Consider the following 17409-nt stretch of genomic DNA (forward strand, 5'->3'; position numbering starts at 1 on the left):
AAATGTGTTAAACAAATCAAAACAATTTATATATTTTAACTTCTTACAGCATTCCTGATAAAGCTTTACACACTCTTGGCATCTTCTCAACCAGCCTCATGAGGAGCTCCGTGTGAACTCTAGCTCAAGCTCCTTACGGATTTCCCAAAAATTCTATGTAAAATCTCAAAGTTTGGATCCACAAATTCAATAGAAAGTTAAAATAAAACTATGTCTTGTATCTACATTTGATCCAGCAAAGTTACATTATAATTTAAAAAGACATTAGAAATCCACATTGAAGTTAGAACACTGACAATATGCTCCAGGAGTGTAGCTCGTAGTTTCTTGAGGCAGTTTTCTATCTAGTCTATTTGACCTGTCAGTACATCCCAAAGGGATGTAAGCTTCCTGAGTAGGCAGCCTTATGATGGGTTGGTGTAGAGTGAGTTGGCCCCCCTCTCTGGCTTTTTTTGGACATGGTGGGGTGATGCAACACCACAGATACAGTGTGACAAATAGCTTCTTCTGGTGGAGCATGCAGAGCTGCGAGCACACTGCTTCTCTCATTAATGACAATTGATTGTACTACAGTTAGAAAATGATGCATGACAGGATAACGAGCTATGTTAACTAAACAGCGGAGGAGAGATAATGCATTAGAGGTCTCTAATACCTCAACCTACTATACAGATGTCATTTTTTATTTGAGGTTATATATCCAGTGTGTGTTTTTTTGTTTGTGTACAGTATGAGAGAAAAAAAATGATGTAATGTCAGTGATTGGTTATTAAATCCTGCTTTTTTTATTTATTTATTTATTTATTTATTTATTTTAATAACCTGCCATGATGCATTCCGTACACTCCCACTAGGTTTTTCTGCTGCTTGTCCAACCGTACCATATAAATAGTTTGACATCATAAATAGCTAACAAAATTAGTTTGAGCTTTAAAAAATAAACATACAAAAAAAAAAAAAGTAACTGGTAACTAGTGCCATTAGTTATTCAAAATTCGATATTTTTGCTTGCCTCTAAAACATTCCACTTCTTCAGTTAACCTGGAAATGGAAACTTTTCAGAGTTAGAATTTTTGCCTTAATATATAAAAGCATGTCAGATAACAGGATGCCAGTTTTACTCAAAGGACCTTTAATGAGAATGTACAAATCAATGCATACTAGCTAGCCATCTAGCTGATAGGCTTTATAACAAATGTGGCTTAAATATTCGGCCATATTTTATCTGAAATTTTTGTTAGTTTAATGTAACTGTTTTTTTTTCATGAATATTTGTACTTTTTCAGTGATTCTTGTAGACACTGATGTTTTATGCATAGAATAAACCTACAAAATGGCTGTATTTATTTTTACAACTCCTTCTCTATGTCCCATCAACCAGCTGTGCTAACTTACAGACCACTATCTTGTTACTACCGTCTTGTCATTCTCGTCACCCACACATTTTATGAAGTTTGTCACAATACTTTGTCAAGCATCTTGCTGAGTTTCTAAGCCTTGTTATGGCTCTGTATTCCGTTCTGGATGTCTTGTATTTTACCCACTGTGTGTTCATATTGATTATAAACATTAGTTTTTCTGTACTTTCCTGGCTGCTGTTCTTTAACTTTGGACATCTTTGAGATTTCTTTTTAAAGAAAACTTTTTCAAAAGCAGAGGCAACAGATTCCAGCAAGGGCAGAGCAGTACTAAAGTACTAAAGTAGGACCCATCCATCTATCTAAAAACCTTTGTAGTCCAACAGTGACCATTGTATTTATTCCCATTTGTACAACCGTGGTAGAACCTTCAGTCAAAATCCACATACTACAGGCAATTTGGAAATGCCAGTTAGCCTAATCTGCATGTTTTTAGACTGTGGGGAGAAAACCAGAGAACCCAAAGAAGCCTACAAAGCACAAGGAGAACATGCAAACTCCATGCACACAGACCTGATGCAGGAATGAAACCCAGGAGCTGGAGGTGCAAGGCGACAGACAACCGCCACAACACTATAACAGATCTTCTCAATCAGTCCCTCCACTGCTCTCTCTCTCTCTCTCTCTCTCTCTCTTATCAGGATACAACTGGAATGGATATTTCCCTGTTACGATAACCTGCAAAAAATAGGTTTTACAGAATTCCTGAAAAAATATTTAATTGAAGCATCCAATTAGAAAATAAATGGACATTCTATAGAACTTCAGTTCCCCAGTACTATAGAAAGGTTTCTTTTCTGCAGTAAAAAAGTTAAAAGGTATACAGCCCTAGAGACTGTTTTTAGAACAGCTTCTACTAGGGGTGTAATGGTATACAAAAGTCAGGATTCAGTATGTACAGTACCTCGGGTTTTGAGGTCGCGCTTTAGTACTTTGCAAATTTTTTTTTATTTATTTTCATTTATTATGAAATTAACTCTTAAACATATAAACTTGTACAACCTTGCAAAAGTGTCAAATAGCAGTATAGCAAATAGAACTATATAAACTATCTATAGCAAATAGTCCAAACAACGGTTCTTTAAAATTCATTAATTAATTATAATAATAAATGATTTTTTTCAAACATTATTTAACCTTTCGCAACCTTTCGCAACTGATGATATTACTATTTTTTTAAGTCAATAAATCCTTTCTTTCTCAACAGAGTAAAGAGTCGAGTGTCTTAATACATAAAATTCCACGTCAACAAATTCACCTTGGAGTATAATTCCCAAATTTTCCCCATTTACAGAATGATGTCAGATCAACGTGGCAAGTGTTTGATTTAATTTAGTGAGCAGATATATTTATTTTTGTTAAATCTTAAACACTGACTATACAGTTCACTTTTTAAAAAAGAAAATGTACATCACTCATCCGAGTTAGATGTCTAGCAGGTTGCTAAAATCACCCGAACACAATGGTGTTCATTTCCCATGCTGAAGTTAATCTTGACATAATTCTGACTGGCGAATTAATGCTTAGGGAGTAACGCTGAATTGAATGTTAAAAAACGATCTTACTGGGGTTTTTAAACCGTGTATAAATTACATATATCCAAAGTAACATTCAAATGTTTTGCTGTAAGTCTTAGCCAATGTCCTGCCCAAATTAATAGGATTAACTGAGAAAATCACCGAGCACTAGTTAAAGCCATACTGTATTCACTCAGATCACAACACACACTGAAACAGAACAAATTTGAATGCATGTACTGTTACACGTTTCATGTTCTACTGAAACTTTATATAAACCTTGGATCCTAATTTTCTATAGGATTTCCATTTACATTTAGGCATTTGGCAGACCATTTGATTATAAAACATTTCTAGACAATTTTTGCAGCGTTCAGACATGTTTCTATGAAAAATGAAAAGTCTCTGACATCATGCTGTACAGACCTCAGAATTCTGATGTGTGATTTGTTGTCCAGGGAGAAAACATTGACCAGTTTAATGGTTTATTTGGCTGTTCTGTGTGGGATAGCGTTCAGCCTAGTCCATACACCTTCCTGATTACCTCGCTTCTGTTTCCTCTTGCACTGCTTGCTGTGTCTCAATGCCAGTGTGACTGTTATGGGCGATTTGGAACCTAATTCATATATCAAGCCAAGTCTGCTGAGCTCCTTTGTTAAAGCTTCTTCAGTGTAATTGCACTGATTTTTATCCTTGATCTACATTAGAGTCTAGCAGTCATATTTAATTTTGTAACTCGCATGCACACTCTGTCTCTATTTATAAACTATGATAAAAGATTTACAAAAAAAACGCCATACCATCTTGGAAAAACACACCAGTAGGCAGATCTTGAAGGATATGAGCAGCTTGTGGCCAGCAACTGAAAGGTTATGTTGCACAGAATGTCAATTTAAAATCCATTACAGACAGAGCAAAGATTTGTAAACTATTGGCAAGGACAGTAAGTCCTGACTTTTGTGAATATTGGATATTTTGTAGTTGTATAGAGTTCTACGATAGATTGTTCCTTGTCTTGTCTTGTTGCACTGCTTGCTTTCCATTCTTAGTCTGTATAATCTCATGCAGCGATGGATAAGCAAAGCAGTCCTTTACTATTTACCAATTTGTCCCATGCTAGGCATGATCTAGTCACTAGACATGATCTCCTGGTACCCAGTTCCAGAGAAATGACCAAATTAGCTTGTACATCCACCCTCCTTGGTATCAAATAGCTCAAGACAGCTAGTGTCGCCCTCAAATTTCATTGACTCAAGCATGTGTAGATTATTAATTACTTGCCAGAGATATTCATTACACTGTGAAAATGATTAAGACAAATTATGCCCAGAGAATATGCCGAGACCTAGACCAAAGTACTTGAAAGGCCACTAGTGACCTGGAAACAGATCAAACATTTTAGGTACGATCAGTACAGTAAATACAGAAAACCTCCTGGAGCATGTTAGCCATCGTCTGTGGACATTTTGACCATAACTGAGGTTACCTACTTTACTAGTAAAAGGTTTGGACATGCCTTCTCATTTCATGGTTTTTCATGGTTTTCATTTCTTTCTACACCATAAAACATTATTACAATACTCTCTTTTGAACAATTGATATTGAGATGTATATCTGCTACTTCTGCTCTATAAATCCTTCATAACGGATCTAATCTGAGGTTCTGGTTGTTAATTGGTGATTTCTGAGGCTGGTGACTCTAAATAAACTCCTCCTCTGCAGCAGAGGTCAGCTTTGGTCTTGCTCTCCTGGGAAGTTCTTCATGAGAGACAGTTTCCTCATGGAGTTCGATGGGTTTTGCAAATGCACTTGATACAATACTGTTCTTGTAAGAACTGTTCCAGAACAACTGATCTTCATGTCTTCAACCACAAATCCATAGTCAGTTGTTGTTTTTTGTTAATTTATTTATTACATAAATCCTGACTAATATGTTATTTCATAGTTTGGAATCTCCAGTAGTTTTCTATCATGTAAAAAGTAAATCCAATCTTGTGTCCAAACCTATGTATGTATGTCCCCTTCACCTGGGCTGGGATACAGGATGGTGTAACCATTAGTGGAACACAGTGGCTGAATGGAGTGAAGACAAGTTGGTTTGGACACATCTGACAAATCTCCCTCATCAACTTTTTTTTCTTATTCTCTTCTTCTTTGTTGTTGTTTAATGGCTCATTCTCCCTCATCTTCCCAGACTCTAAAAAAAAAAAAAAAAAAAAAAAACGATTTCCTAGTCTAGACTTTCTTTAAAAAAGCCTAATGCTTCCTGCCCTGATCTTCATCAACTTTTTGATTGTAAGGGCTACTTAAGGATTCGTAAAGTCATCATGACCATGTCACAATGTCTGACTCACACAGTCATTGTGATCCATGCATAAAGACTAAAAGATAGTATTAGTACAATAGAAATCACTTCATGCAGGTGGCTGAACATAAAACCACACATTTGCCTTCTACCTCTATGATCATTTGAAGTGGTTTTAAAATTGAGGTTTATGACCCATTTGACTCATTTTAGTCTAATGCACTAAGGCTGAGGTTGTTGATGGTCAGTGACAGCTGAATGCTGTGTATAAGTATGCTGTATGTATTAGGACAGTAGCGCACACCCTGACTGACTCTGATCCTGTGCCATGGCTATAGAACCTATAGAACCCCAACCCTAATTTAATGTCCCATTCTACAAAGCAGATAGATACAGCCCTAAATTAGGGTTTGGTTATATTAAGAAATCATGCAGGTTACAGCTCAAACCTTAGACTACTTTTCTTTTTTTTGCCTTACTACTTTTTGCCTTAGAGCTTTTCTATTGCTTTGAACTTGTATATGCATTGTATTTGGTTCTTGTTCTTGTCATGCTCTGATGAAAATAAAACACATTAGTGTTTTGCAGTTTATTTGAACCACTGGGTCTAAATTGTTCCATCTATTCATTTTCAGTAACCCGTGTATCCAGGAATGGGTGCACGGTGATAAACGCGGTTGTAAAAGCATGTGCAGAGACCATTTAGCATAGCAAAACCACCTAATGGCATGTTTGTGGACAGTTGGAAGAAACCAGAGAATCCAGAGGATATCCAAGCAGACACTTAGGGGAAAATGTAACACTCTGCACAGACGATAACTTGAACATGGGATCAAGTGAGGAGAGTCTTGGGATGTGCTGAAGAAGAATTTACGCAGTGAACTAACTCTCCCATCATCATTCTAATAATGCATTTTACAATTCTTAACCCAATTTTAGTAGTTACGGAAATCCCCTTAGTTGTTTTCTTTGCTTGATGAAGGACAATAATTTGACCCTTCTGAAACAGAGTAACGTCTTTGCCACGACTACAGGATGTGTCTTCTGACATGGCTGTTTAAGAACTGAGAAGCTACAGTACCCACTGCATCAGTTCAGGTAAAAAACTTGTTGCAGCTGAAACATACTGTATTAATCATTGCTGTAATTATCCAATGGAAGACTCTTAACTGCTTTATTAAATTCGGGTAGTGACGTTTTCGTGGCTGGGCTGTGTATAATGTCCTTGTTTAACAGATAAGACTTAACAAGACATAAAAATAACATCATAAAACTTGCCTGTTTAATAAGTTTCAGAGCTGGGCAAACACATGCATGTTCTTCTGTTACCTATTTATTAAAAGCTAACTCTCTTAAATTGACAGCATGCAAAGAGACAACATGACAGAAGTGGCCCATGGGTGCGACATTCCCCTTTTGGCCTTTGGCAGGCTGGAACATCCTAGCAATGCAGACTAGCCACTGATGTAATTTTGTGTGTGTGTGTGTGTGTGTGTGTGTGTGTGTGTGTGTGTGTGTGTGTGTGTGTGTGTGTGTAAGAGAGAGAGAAAGAGAGAGTGTGTGTGTGTGTGTGTGTGTGTGTGTGTGTGTGTGTGTGTGTGTGTGTGTGTGTGTGTGTGTAAATGATGCACTACAAAATTGTCACACCACTGTTGAACATTCCTGTTGTACAAGCACACAGGGGTACTGCTGATAGAGAGAGAGAGAGAGAGAGAGAGAGAGAGAGAGAGACCAGAGAGGATGAAGTAACAGACCAGTCATGTGACATGATCAAACAGAGATGATTGACAGGTTATACTGTAGTGGGAGAGAAAGAGAGAGTGACAGTGGGAGAAAGAAAGAAAGCTCTATTTAAGTGACATAAAAGACCAATCAGTGGAAAATAAGTTCAATTCAATTCAATTTTATTTATATAGCGCTTTTAACAATAGTCATTGTCTCAAAGGAGCTTCACAAAGATGAAAGAAATTCAAAAAAATTAAAAATAAAATAAAATAATAATAATAATAAAATATTAATAATAATAATAAATTGTGTATGTGTGAGAAAAATGTGTCTAGATAATAACGAGATAAATGAATGAAATTTCTCAGATGAGCAAGCCAAGGGTGACGGCGACAGTGGCAAGGAAAAACTCCCTGGGATGGCAATAGGAAGAAACCTTGAGAGGAACCAGACTCAACAGGGAACCCATCCTCATTTGAGTGATAACAGATAGAGATGATATAACACCATGTGTGTTATGCAGCTGAGAGTACAATGTAACAGAAATTCTTTAAATTAACATTAAGTCCAGTTCAGCATAGGGATGAGTCAGTAGGTGCAGAGGGCAGATGGGGTCTGGATCACTGGGAGCACAGGAGCAGGATGTGTAGCTCCAATCATAATAATAAGGCATCCAAAATCGAGAAGTACTTTTATATGTAACAGTAGAGCACAATTAATGTTTGTTTGTTTTTTTGGTCTAAATGGTGGTCATATGCCTAATCCCAATAAGGTTAGTTGGCTGGATTTTTGCTCATTTTAAACCCTAACACATTAAAATATAATATAAATTCACAAGGACTATTTGAACTCTTTTAATAAGATAAGATATGTGTACAGTGAATAACAAAGCACAAATACAGGAGGAATAAAATAATAATAAAATAAGACAGTAAAAATTTACTTTTTATTAAAAATAAAGGTCAAAATATAAAAAAATAGCGTAGATACTGCACAGTGCCTCCTTACTGTTTTTTTATATATATATATATATATATATATATATTTTTTTATTTAATATTACACAAAGATAACCCGAGTAAATACAAAATGTAGTTTTAAAATGGTGATTTCATTTATTAAAGAAAAAAGGCTGTTCAAACCTACTTGGCCGTATGTGAAACAGGAATTGTCCCCTAAACCTAATAACTGGTTGTGCCATTATTGACGGCAACAACTGCAATTAAGCAGATACAATAACTGGCAATGGGTCTCACACACATTCACATCGCTGTGGAGGAATTTTGGCCCAATCTTTTTTGCAAAACTGTTTTAAATCCACCACATTGGAGGGTTTAGTCTTTTTAAGGTCATGCCATGCATCTCAAGTCTGGACTTTGAATAGGCCACTCCATTTTTCTGGTATATCTGAAAAGCGGCTCCAGACCAACACATGTTTGACTGTTGATACAGTATGATGTTCTTTTTATGAAATGCTGTGCTAGTATTATGCCAGATGGAACGGGACACACACCTTCTAAAAAGTTTTGTCTCATCAGACAATAGAAAATCATATAAAATCTCGATCACATAAGTGTGACAGATATACAAAAAATAATAATAATAATAATAAAATTCAAATACTTTTTTCACGACATTGTAAGTAGTAAACCTCCAAATCCGAGTGCTACAAGCATAGTAGTGGAAATGTTGTAAATATGAATGAAATATAATTAAATATAATAATTTTACTAAAGGTAATTTTCACTAAAGGTCACATTTAATCATTTCACTAAAGGTATTATGTTTTTGTTTCTTTACTGATTGATTATGTAAGCAAGAGAGAATGTGTCAATTTTTAATAAATCACAATTCTATCATCAAAGGACCTAACATGGTGTAATTTGACAAAATAAACATTATTTCACAGTCTGTTATAGACGTCTGTCAAGGTGCTGTATATCTGCATAATCTTAGGTGTGACCGGGAATAATCTTCTGAAAGTGGTTTTAGTTGAATGTCATGTGATAGAAGAGTGTACATGTGTGTGTGTGTGTGTGTGGGTGTGTATGTGGGTGTGTGAGAGAGAGAGCAGATGGGATGAAGTAAGAGAGTTGTCATGTCACATGGTCAAAAGAGCAATGATTTACAAATTATACTGTAGTGATAGAGAAAGAGTGACAGTGGGAGAAAGAGAGACCACAGAAGATGGGTTATCTGATTTCACATGAGTGAGATAGTGAGAGTGCTTCAGAATGTCAGCTATGAGAATCAGCTCTCCCACTATATCAAACTGACACCCAGCTTTAAGGGGAATGTGCACTGAACATTTCAACATCACTGTAAATTTTTACTCACATTCAGAAGCCATCGTGTTGATTTCATAGCTGATCAGATCAACGAGATGTGAGACATTACACAACTGCCTTATTACACAAGTGGTATAATATGCTGTAGATCCTCCAAAGTTTGCAAAATGGAAATTCTGCACCAAATGGCAGATATAAAATACAGCTGTATATAAACAGCTATATAAAATATCCAGATGGTACTGATTTCATTCATGCGTATGCAAATTCATAGATCTTTTCTTACAGAAACTCTGTGGACCACAAGATCTGCGTAGTCCATGTTGCTCACACAATTCACACACTCCTGACCCCCTTTGGATGCAACCCATCTCTCCGTATGCACAGCCAATGATTTACACAGCAAAGATATCATGGAGACAACAGCTATTTTTATTGGCCAGTAAATTGGCAGATCTGCTTAAAACAGGCCAGTCAAACATTGGGGTTTTGATTTTTGCTTCAAATTGATTGCAGCATCATTAAACTATAATATTAAGGCTTTCAGTAATGGCTGGCTAATTTTGAATGTTCAATTATGCCTAAAATTGTTTAAAAATTAAGATTTTTTTGCTTCCACCATTTGCAAGTTAGAAACTTCCTTAGAAACACACACACATGTATATACTGTATATATTTATATACACACACAAACACAGGTTGTCCCAAAAAATTTACATCATTTGAAATATGAATATCTGAGCAACTTCATGTCGTAGTCAAATGGAATTAAATAGGCCTCATGTTGAAAAATGAAAGATTTATTAATCAAAATTCCAACAACATATTCAAACATATAGATTTTATAACCGATTTCCCAAAGCTTACATATTGTTCAATATGCACAAATGTTCAATATGCACAACGTCTGTGACATGATACACATCAAGTTTGGTAGTCCAGCTCCTGCCAAACATGCTTTATCATATCTTGAGTAACATTTTCCAGTACCTCAGTGATTCTCAGCTTAAGTTCCTCTAGGCTTGTGGGACAAGGAGGGGATAAAGACCAGACCTTTCACATAACTCCATAGAAAAAAAAAAATCACAAGGTGCCAAATCAGGTGAACGTGGTGCCTATTTCAACAGCATGTCATTTTCACTGGCATGCCTGATCCATCTTCATTTTTAAACTTAGTTTGTTATTACGCATCTTGTTAAAATTTTAGATAATTTAAGCGAGAATTGGATATGTAATTTTTGGGACACCCTGTATAGTGTATATATATATATATATATATATATATATATATATATATATATATATATATATAATACACTATCGTTCAAAAGTTTTAGAACACTTGCAAATTTCGTTTTTTTTGTTTACTGATTTATTTTCTACATTCTACAACAATACTGGGGATTTCAAAACTATAAAATAACACATATGAAATTAGGTAATTACATAACAATAACAAAAACAACAGTTATTTAGTAACTGTTATTTTAAGACACAGAGGTCAGCCTTTCTGTAATCGCTCTTGCAAGAACAGTATTGTCAAGTGCATTTGCAAAACCATAATGAAACTGGCTCTCATGAAGGCTGTCCCAGGAGGACGAGACCAAAACCTACCTCTGCCGCAGACGAGAAGTTCATTTAGAGTTATCAGCCTAACCAATGACCAATTAACAGCAGCTCAGATTAGAGGCGTTATGAAGTCTTTACAGAGCAGAAGTAGCAGAAACATCTCACCATTAACTGTTCAAAGGAGATTAATGCATTTCTTGGATGCCTTCAGCATTCCTTTACAATGTAGAAAGAAATAAAAATCAGGAATCCAGTATTAAAATATTTCTTTAGATCAGTTCATAATACATAACGGAAATATTTAACTTTTGAAATGTATTTTTATTTATGCTTAAAATACTTGGTCAGGGCTCCTTTAGCACAAATTTCAGTGTCAAGGTAGCATGGTATGGAGGAGGTCAGCCTGTGGTACTGCTGAGGTATTATTTTAAATCAGGTTACTTTAATAGCAGTCTTTATTTCATCTGTATTGATGGTTTGGGTATTCCTCATCTTCCTTTTGACAATAGCCTATGGATTCTTTCTGGGTTTAGGTCAGTTAAGTTGACTAGCCAATTTAGCACAGTAATATCATGGTCAGCAAGCCAGTTTAGATGGTTCAGTGGTTTGGCACTGTGGGCAGGTGGTAATTCGTGCAGGAAAAGCTCTCCTAGGTTCTTGAATCAGCTTTGCTTGATAACATTCCTAGGCCTGTGGTCATGCCTGTTGCTAGTGCATCTTTTCCAACCACACTTTCCTTTCTAGTCAACTTTCCATGAATATGCTTTGATACAGCACTTTGTGAACAGCTGGCTCTTTCAGTGATGACCTTTTGTGACTTTCCCTCCTTATATATGATGTCAATGATATCAGTCTTCTGGACTGGACTAGACAACTGTCAAGTCAGCGGTCTTCCTCGTCATTATCGTTGCATGTACTGAACATGGTATTTATACTATGTTGATAATAATTTACTTATGAGTTGTAAGCCATAATTATTGAAATTCAAAGTATAAATATTAAACGATATATTAAATGTATGTGTAGGGAATGTAGAATGTATGAATTTTTAGAATTAAATTACACAAAATAATAATAATAATAATAATCATAATAATAATCATAATCATAATTTTGATTATATGATAATGTTTTGAGCTCAACTTATACAGTATATGAAGTCTATTAGAATACATTTACACCTTGAAAAATCAGCCATATCTATGTTTTAATTACTTTAAACTATTCCACCCTACAAGCTACAAATATACTTGAAATTTATGTATAAGGCAAGGACATGTCATTGTAATTTTCTTAAGTATATACCAAAGTATACTTAATTACAGCTCAAAATATACAATATATCTGGATTGGCCACAGGATACTTAAATATATGTGTGTACTTATCAGTTTACACCAAGTATACTTAAGTAGGTATATATAATACTATTTGTATACTTAAATAAACTTATTTTTGGTATGGGGCACACTAAATTGCCAGGACCACTTGTATCAACTGGGCAGTTACACTACATTACCCATGTTTGCATACTATAAATTTAATTCAGAAGCAGCAAACTATCCACTATTCATTAAGACAGTGTATTGTTCTGGAAACAAAATTGCAGGCATTAAAGCAAAACTGTTGTGGTTTTGAAGAAATAAAGCTTGTAATGTTATTGGAAAATGATGCAAAGGGACCAGCATTCGTCAAAGAAATAAATTGTAAATGATCCTATATCAGCACTTGTCATACAGACCTATATATACAAGCTGAGATCTTTTTCAAGCTCTTGTCTTCAGGGAGATGAGGGTAACGTCACCCCTGAGCCATTTTGCCATGGGACTCCACTGAGATCACTCCTCGTGCGCCGTTATAAATATAAGAGCCACCTGTCAGAACAACCCCATGACCCATTGCTCCCAGCGTGGGGCAGAGAAGCAGGGAAGAGGCAGTGTTTCTGGTTCTTAGCCAGACAGCACAAGTTAAAATCTCTGCCTGGACACCTCCAGTCTGACTATGTTGATGGACAGACAGATGATGTCACTTTCCACCTCTCTCATTGGTTACAGATTAGGCAATCTTGCAGTCTATGGAAATGTGGACAATGTTTAGCTATAAAGAAGCAAACCAAACAAAGTATGAACCTGTGGTTTGTTTCTTGTCTTGTTTGTTTATTCTTGTAAGTTACTATGTAACTAATTCTATGATTTATAAGATTAGCAATTACAGTTTTATTCAGAACCTTTGTCGTAGATACTGTGCGAATGCAACCACGGGGGAACACAATCCAGTGTCTTCTTGTGCCAGTCCCAAGTCCCAATGCAGAGGGTTGTGTCAGGAAGGGCATCCGAAGTAAAACATTTGCCAAATCAATGATGCGTTGTAGATACTGTGCTCTTCTTAGTTTCTTCACTGAGAAAATCACAGGTAACCCTTACCCTTGGGTTTAAGAGCACTGAACTGCATGGCATCAATAAAGAATTGGCTAAAAGGTAGATTTGAGGTGTTGTAATGGACTGCATGAAGAAAATGACTCTCTATATAACTCATTGGAATGGTACACAAAATGAGACCACAGATGTCAGATTACCACTTGTCATTTTCTCCTTAATGAGAGTGTGCGTGTGCATGAGGAAGGCTACATGGATGGACAGTTTGCCAAATAAACCTTGCTCCTAAGCATTTCACGAAGACTTAAGATTTACTTCTAGGTCAGGAAGATAATCATTGTATTGTTATGTTTATATTTATTGTATAAAATGTATTATTTTTGCATGCATAATAAGGTAATGGTATGTTCAACAGAACTTTGCAGATGCACGCGTTGTAGCCACAACTGTATTGGGCATTATAGCTTTACTAGGGCGACATCTAGTGGACAGTAAAAGAAAATGACAACAGCTCTCTGTATTATTTTCCATTAATAGCCTTATTGAAAGCAGTCAAATAAGCATGCTTACAAATCAACTACTTCTGTTTTTTTTTGTGTGTACTAGTAGTCTATAGAGAAGTTTCGACTGTATTTGAGACAAAGTTGTGACTGTATTTAATTGCAAAATTGAATATGATGCATTTACTGATTCATTCTTTTGTAAAAAAAAAAAAAAAAATAGCATGGATATTTACACAATTATGACAATTTATTTAGAAAATACTGAGATGTTGACTCAAAAATAGACAAGCACCGGGTTCACATGATGTAATGCAATATTACATAAGAGGGACTGGTTTTGTGCTGAATATCAGCATGGCTGTGATGACGTCATGGTAATCAATACAACAGTATGACCTCAAGTGTGATGTTGCTTTTATTTCATTTTATTGTCAACAGATTGTGATTTATTTGTTAAATTAGTTACCTCCAGCGCATATCTTTCCATAATTGATGAGCTAGCATTGCGTTGGTGACCAACAGCTAGTGACTGACAGTGTAATGTAGCCAAATGGCAAGAAGAATTGTAAATCTCATAAGGTTATCTTTATATTTTCACTTTTTATTCGACTTAATTTAAGGTAAAATCCCAAATAGCATAAATGGAAAGCTAGTCCACTATGTAGGGTGTATAGTACAATCCCTTGTTCAACACATTAAGTAGTGCCCTTGATCAGAGGTTAAAGAGGGATTTGTGATTTAGCCTTGTGTTAGAAGGTTTTTTAGCTTTGTACCTTGAATTATCCATAAACAAAACAAAACAGATGGTTCAGAGTAAATTCTGAATGACTTTGAAACAATTATTATGGAGACAGTGTGTAGTTTAGAATGACCTAATGTTTGAAATGTGTTTTAAAAGTGCTTGCTGAAAGTGCTTCTGTGACTGGTTTTGATTGTGGGACTTAATACACTAGAATGTATGAATATAAAAAATGTCCTCTCTTTGAATATGTAAAAAAGATGATCTACAAGAGAGTGGAGAAGAGTTCCACAGCCAGTACAACAGAGGGGTGGGGTGGCAAAATTCTTGGAGCACAAAAAATGACTTGGAGCACATTACAGCTCATCATCCAACAGCATAAAAGCTGCTATAACATCCCAGTTGGACATCAGTTGGGTGATTAGATTGTTCTGTGTGTGTCTCTCACAGCTCATTTCTCCTGTCAGCACAGATTCTGACTTTGTGGAATTTGGCCTGCGCTTGAGCCGCTTCTCAGGAAGCAAACATCATTCGCCAACAACTGCTACCCTGGCAACCTCACCTTTTGCCATCAGCTGTTGCAACCGTGGCATCCTTGCCTCATGCCACCGCAACTGTCAATCTGTCGAAAAGCTGTACTAAGCTGCACTCAATACACCTTTCCCTTATTAGCACTAAAGAGACTTTTGTTTTTTCCTCTAGATCTCACTTTGTCATTCCTTCTTTAGGATGTTAAATAAAAGAGCAAAGTTTTTTTTTTTACTTATACCAGACTACAAGCATTTTCTGCTTTATACTTAGAGACTTTTTAGTCTTTATAAAAGACACCACCATTTGTACCCATGTATTTATAGACCAGCATTAATGTTAAATATAACACAGTTAATAAAAAATGTTTATTGAACTTATTATTATGAAGAAGAATAATGCATAAACATCACTTTGTCCTGGAAAAATAAAAGCAGAAAAACAACATTGCTGCCTCCCTAAATGCATGTCTTATTTTTTCTGCGTCAGAACGCATAAAAAGCCACAATATAATCATAAATGTTGGTGATACCCTCATGTTAATGGTTGATGACATTCAACAGTTTTGTTTAGGTAATAAACTCATCTGTGCTGGTGCTGACTGCTGTCTCTGCTTTGCTTTTCACCGAGTATTTTACAGTGAGTGAAACAGCGCCCCCCAAATGTTATGTGGTGAAAGTGTGGTAAAATGCGGTATTGCACTCTTACTATTATGTCCGAAGAGAATCCAGGTGGAGTTGGCTTCTCTTATTAAAAAAAAAAATTTAAAGATTAACTAATCAGATAAGGCTATCTTCATAGCGTTGTCAAACTGTGATTTGTCAGAACCATGCCAAGTGAAGCCATGATTTCTTCCTTGGCAAAAAAAAAAAATGATATAAAAGTTAATGAAAATGCTGCCTACTATTACATAACGTTACCTGTAAAAATTGACAGTGGACCCCCCCCCCCCCTCCCCCAAGTCCCAGACATATTTTTATGTATTTATTTTTGGGGGGCTGTGGAACAAATAATCTAAGTTTTCATTATTCCTTATAGGGAAATTCACTTTAGTAAAACTTTAGATCAGCAAAAAAATAAAATAAAATTTATATATATATATATATATATATATATATATATATATATATATATATATATATATAAATTTTATTTTATTTTTTTTGCTTTGTGGAATGAATCATCTGAGTTTCCATTATTTTTTATGGGGAAATTTGAGTGCTTTGGATTACAAGCATGCTTCCGGAACGAATTATGTATAACAAATTTTATACAGCGGAACCTTTGAGATTGTGGAGATTGTGAGTAACACGGTTTGCAAGTGTTCTGCAAAACGAGCAAAGATTTTTATTATTATTATTATTTTTAATTTTGCTATTTTTGTGGATTTTTCCCTGATTTTTTCCCTAATTAATAGTGTCCAATTCCTCCCAGTCACTAGGGGGCTCCCACATTAAGCTTCTACCACCATTCAGTCGGGAGGTGATTTCTCCGACCCACGTGATCTTTTCGAACTGCTCACTCACGCACCGTTGGGGGCGGAGTAACACACTTAGAGGACAACGCTATCCATCCCCTCTGCTTACATAAGCTCACAGACGCCCTGAATGGTTAGTAGAGCCGTATTAATGTGGGAGCACAAGTACCTCTCATCCCTCCCCTCTGAGAGAGCTCGGCCAATCAGCTCTCTCTAGACCTCCGGCTGTGATAGACGAGCAAAGATTTTTAATAAATTCTGACTTAAAAAACGAGCAAGTCTTGGTTTACGAGTACCAAGTAACATGTATCACGCATGCGCACACAAACACACACACAGTGCCTGCGCATAAACGGAAACACTTATCTGTCGGGATTTATTTTTATATATGAGGTTATAATTATTGCAATTATTGTACATAACCCTTTTCTATGTATTATTTACATATGGTATCATATACCGTATAATCATTGGTAAACAAAAAATTCCTTCATGGCAACTATCTATAATTACACACACACACACACACACACACACACACACACATAGTGAGATCACTTATCGTAAAAAAAAAAAAAAAAAAAAAAAGCATCGTGTTGTATACTGGTATCACATCGCCCAACCCCCAAATCACATTCACAGACTCGACTCTGTAAAACGTAAAATAACTCCTTGCCGCTAGGAGGCGCGAGTCTAATGTAGCAAATAAGCGCATCTTCCGAGCATCCTCCGCGGACCGAGCCCGCTCAGCCATATTGAAGTCTTACGCACCACATTATTTTTCCCACACGTGTTCGTGAAAAAGATAGGCTCCGTATTACGATTGGCTGGAGGCTCAGGATTCCGGTGGTTTATTGGTCTGACTGGCTACAGGACTGAAATATTAGCCAATCAGCATTGAGGAGGCGGGATTTGGCGAAATCCGGGTAGGAAAAAAGGTTCTTTCGGCAGAGGAACTGTAGCCCGC

This window comes from Clarias gariepinus, chromosome 13, assembly GCF_024256425.1.
Source record: "Clarias gariepinus isolate MV-2021 ecotype Netherlands chromosome 13, CGAR_prim_01v2, whole genome shotgun sequence".
In the NCBI taxonomy this organism is placed as follows: Eukaryota; Metazoa; Chordata; class Actinopteri; order Siluriformes; family Clariidae; genus Clarias; species Clarias gariepinus.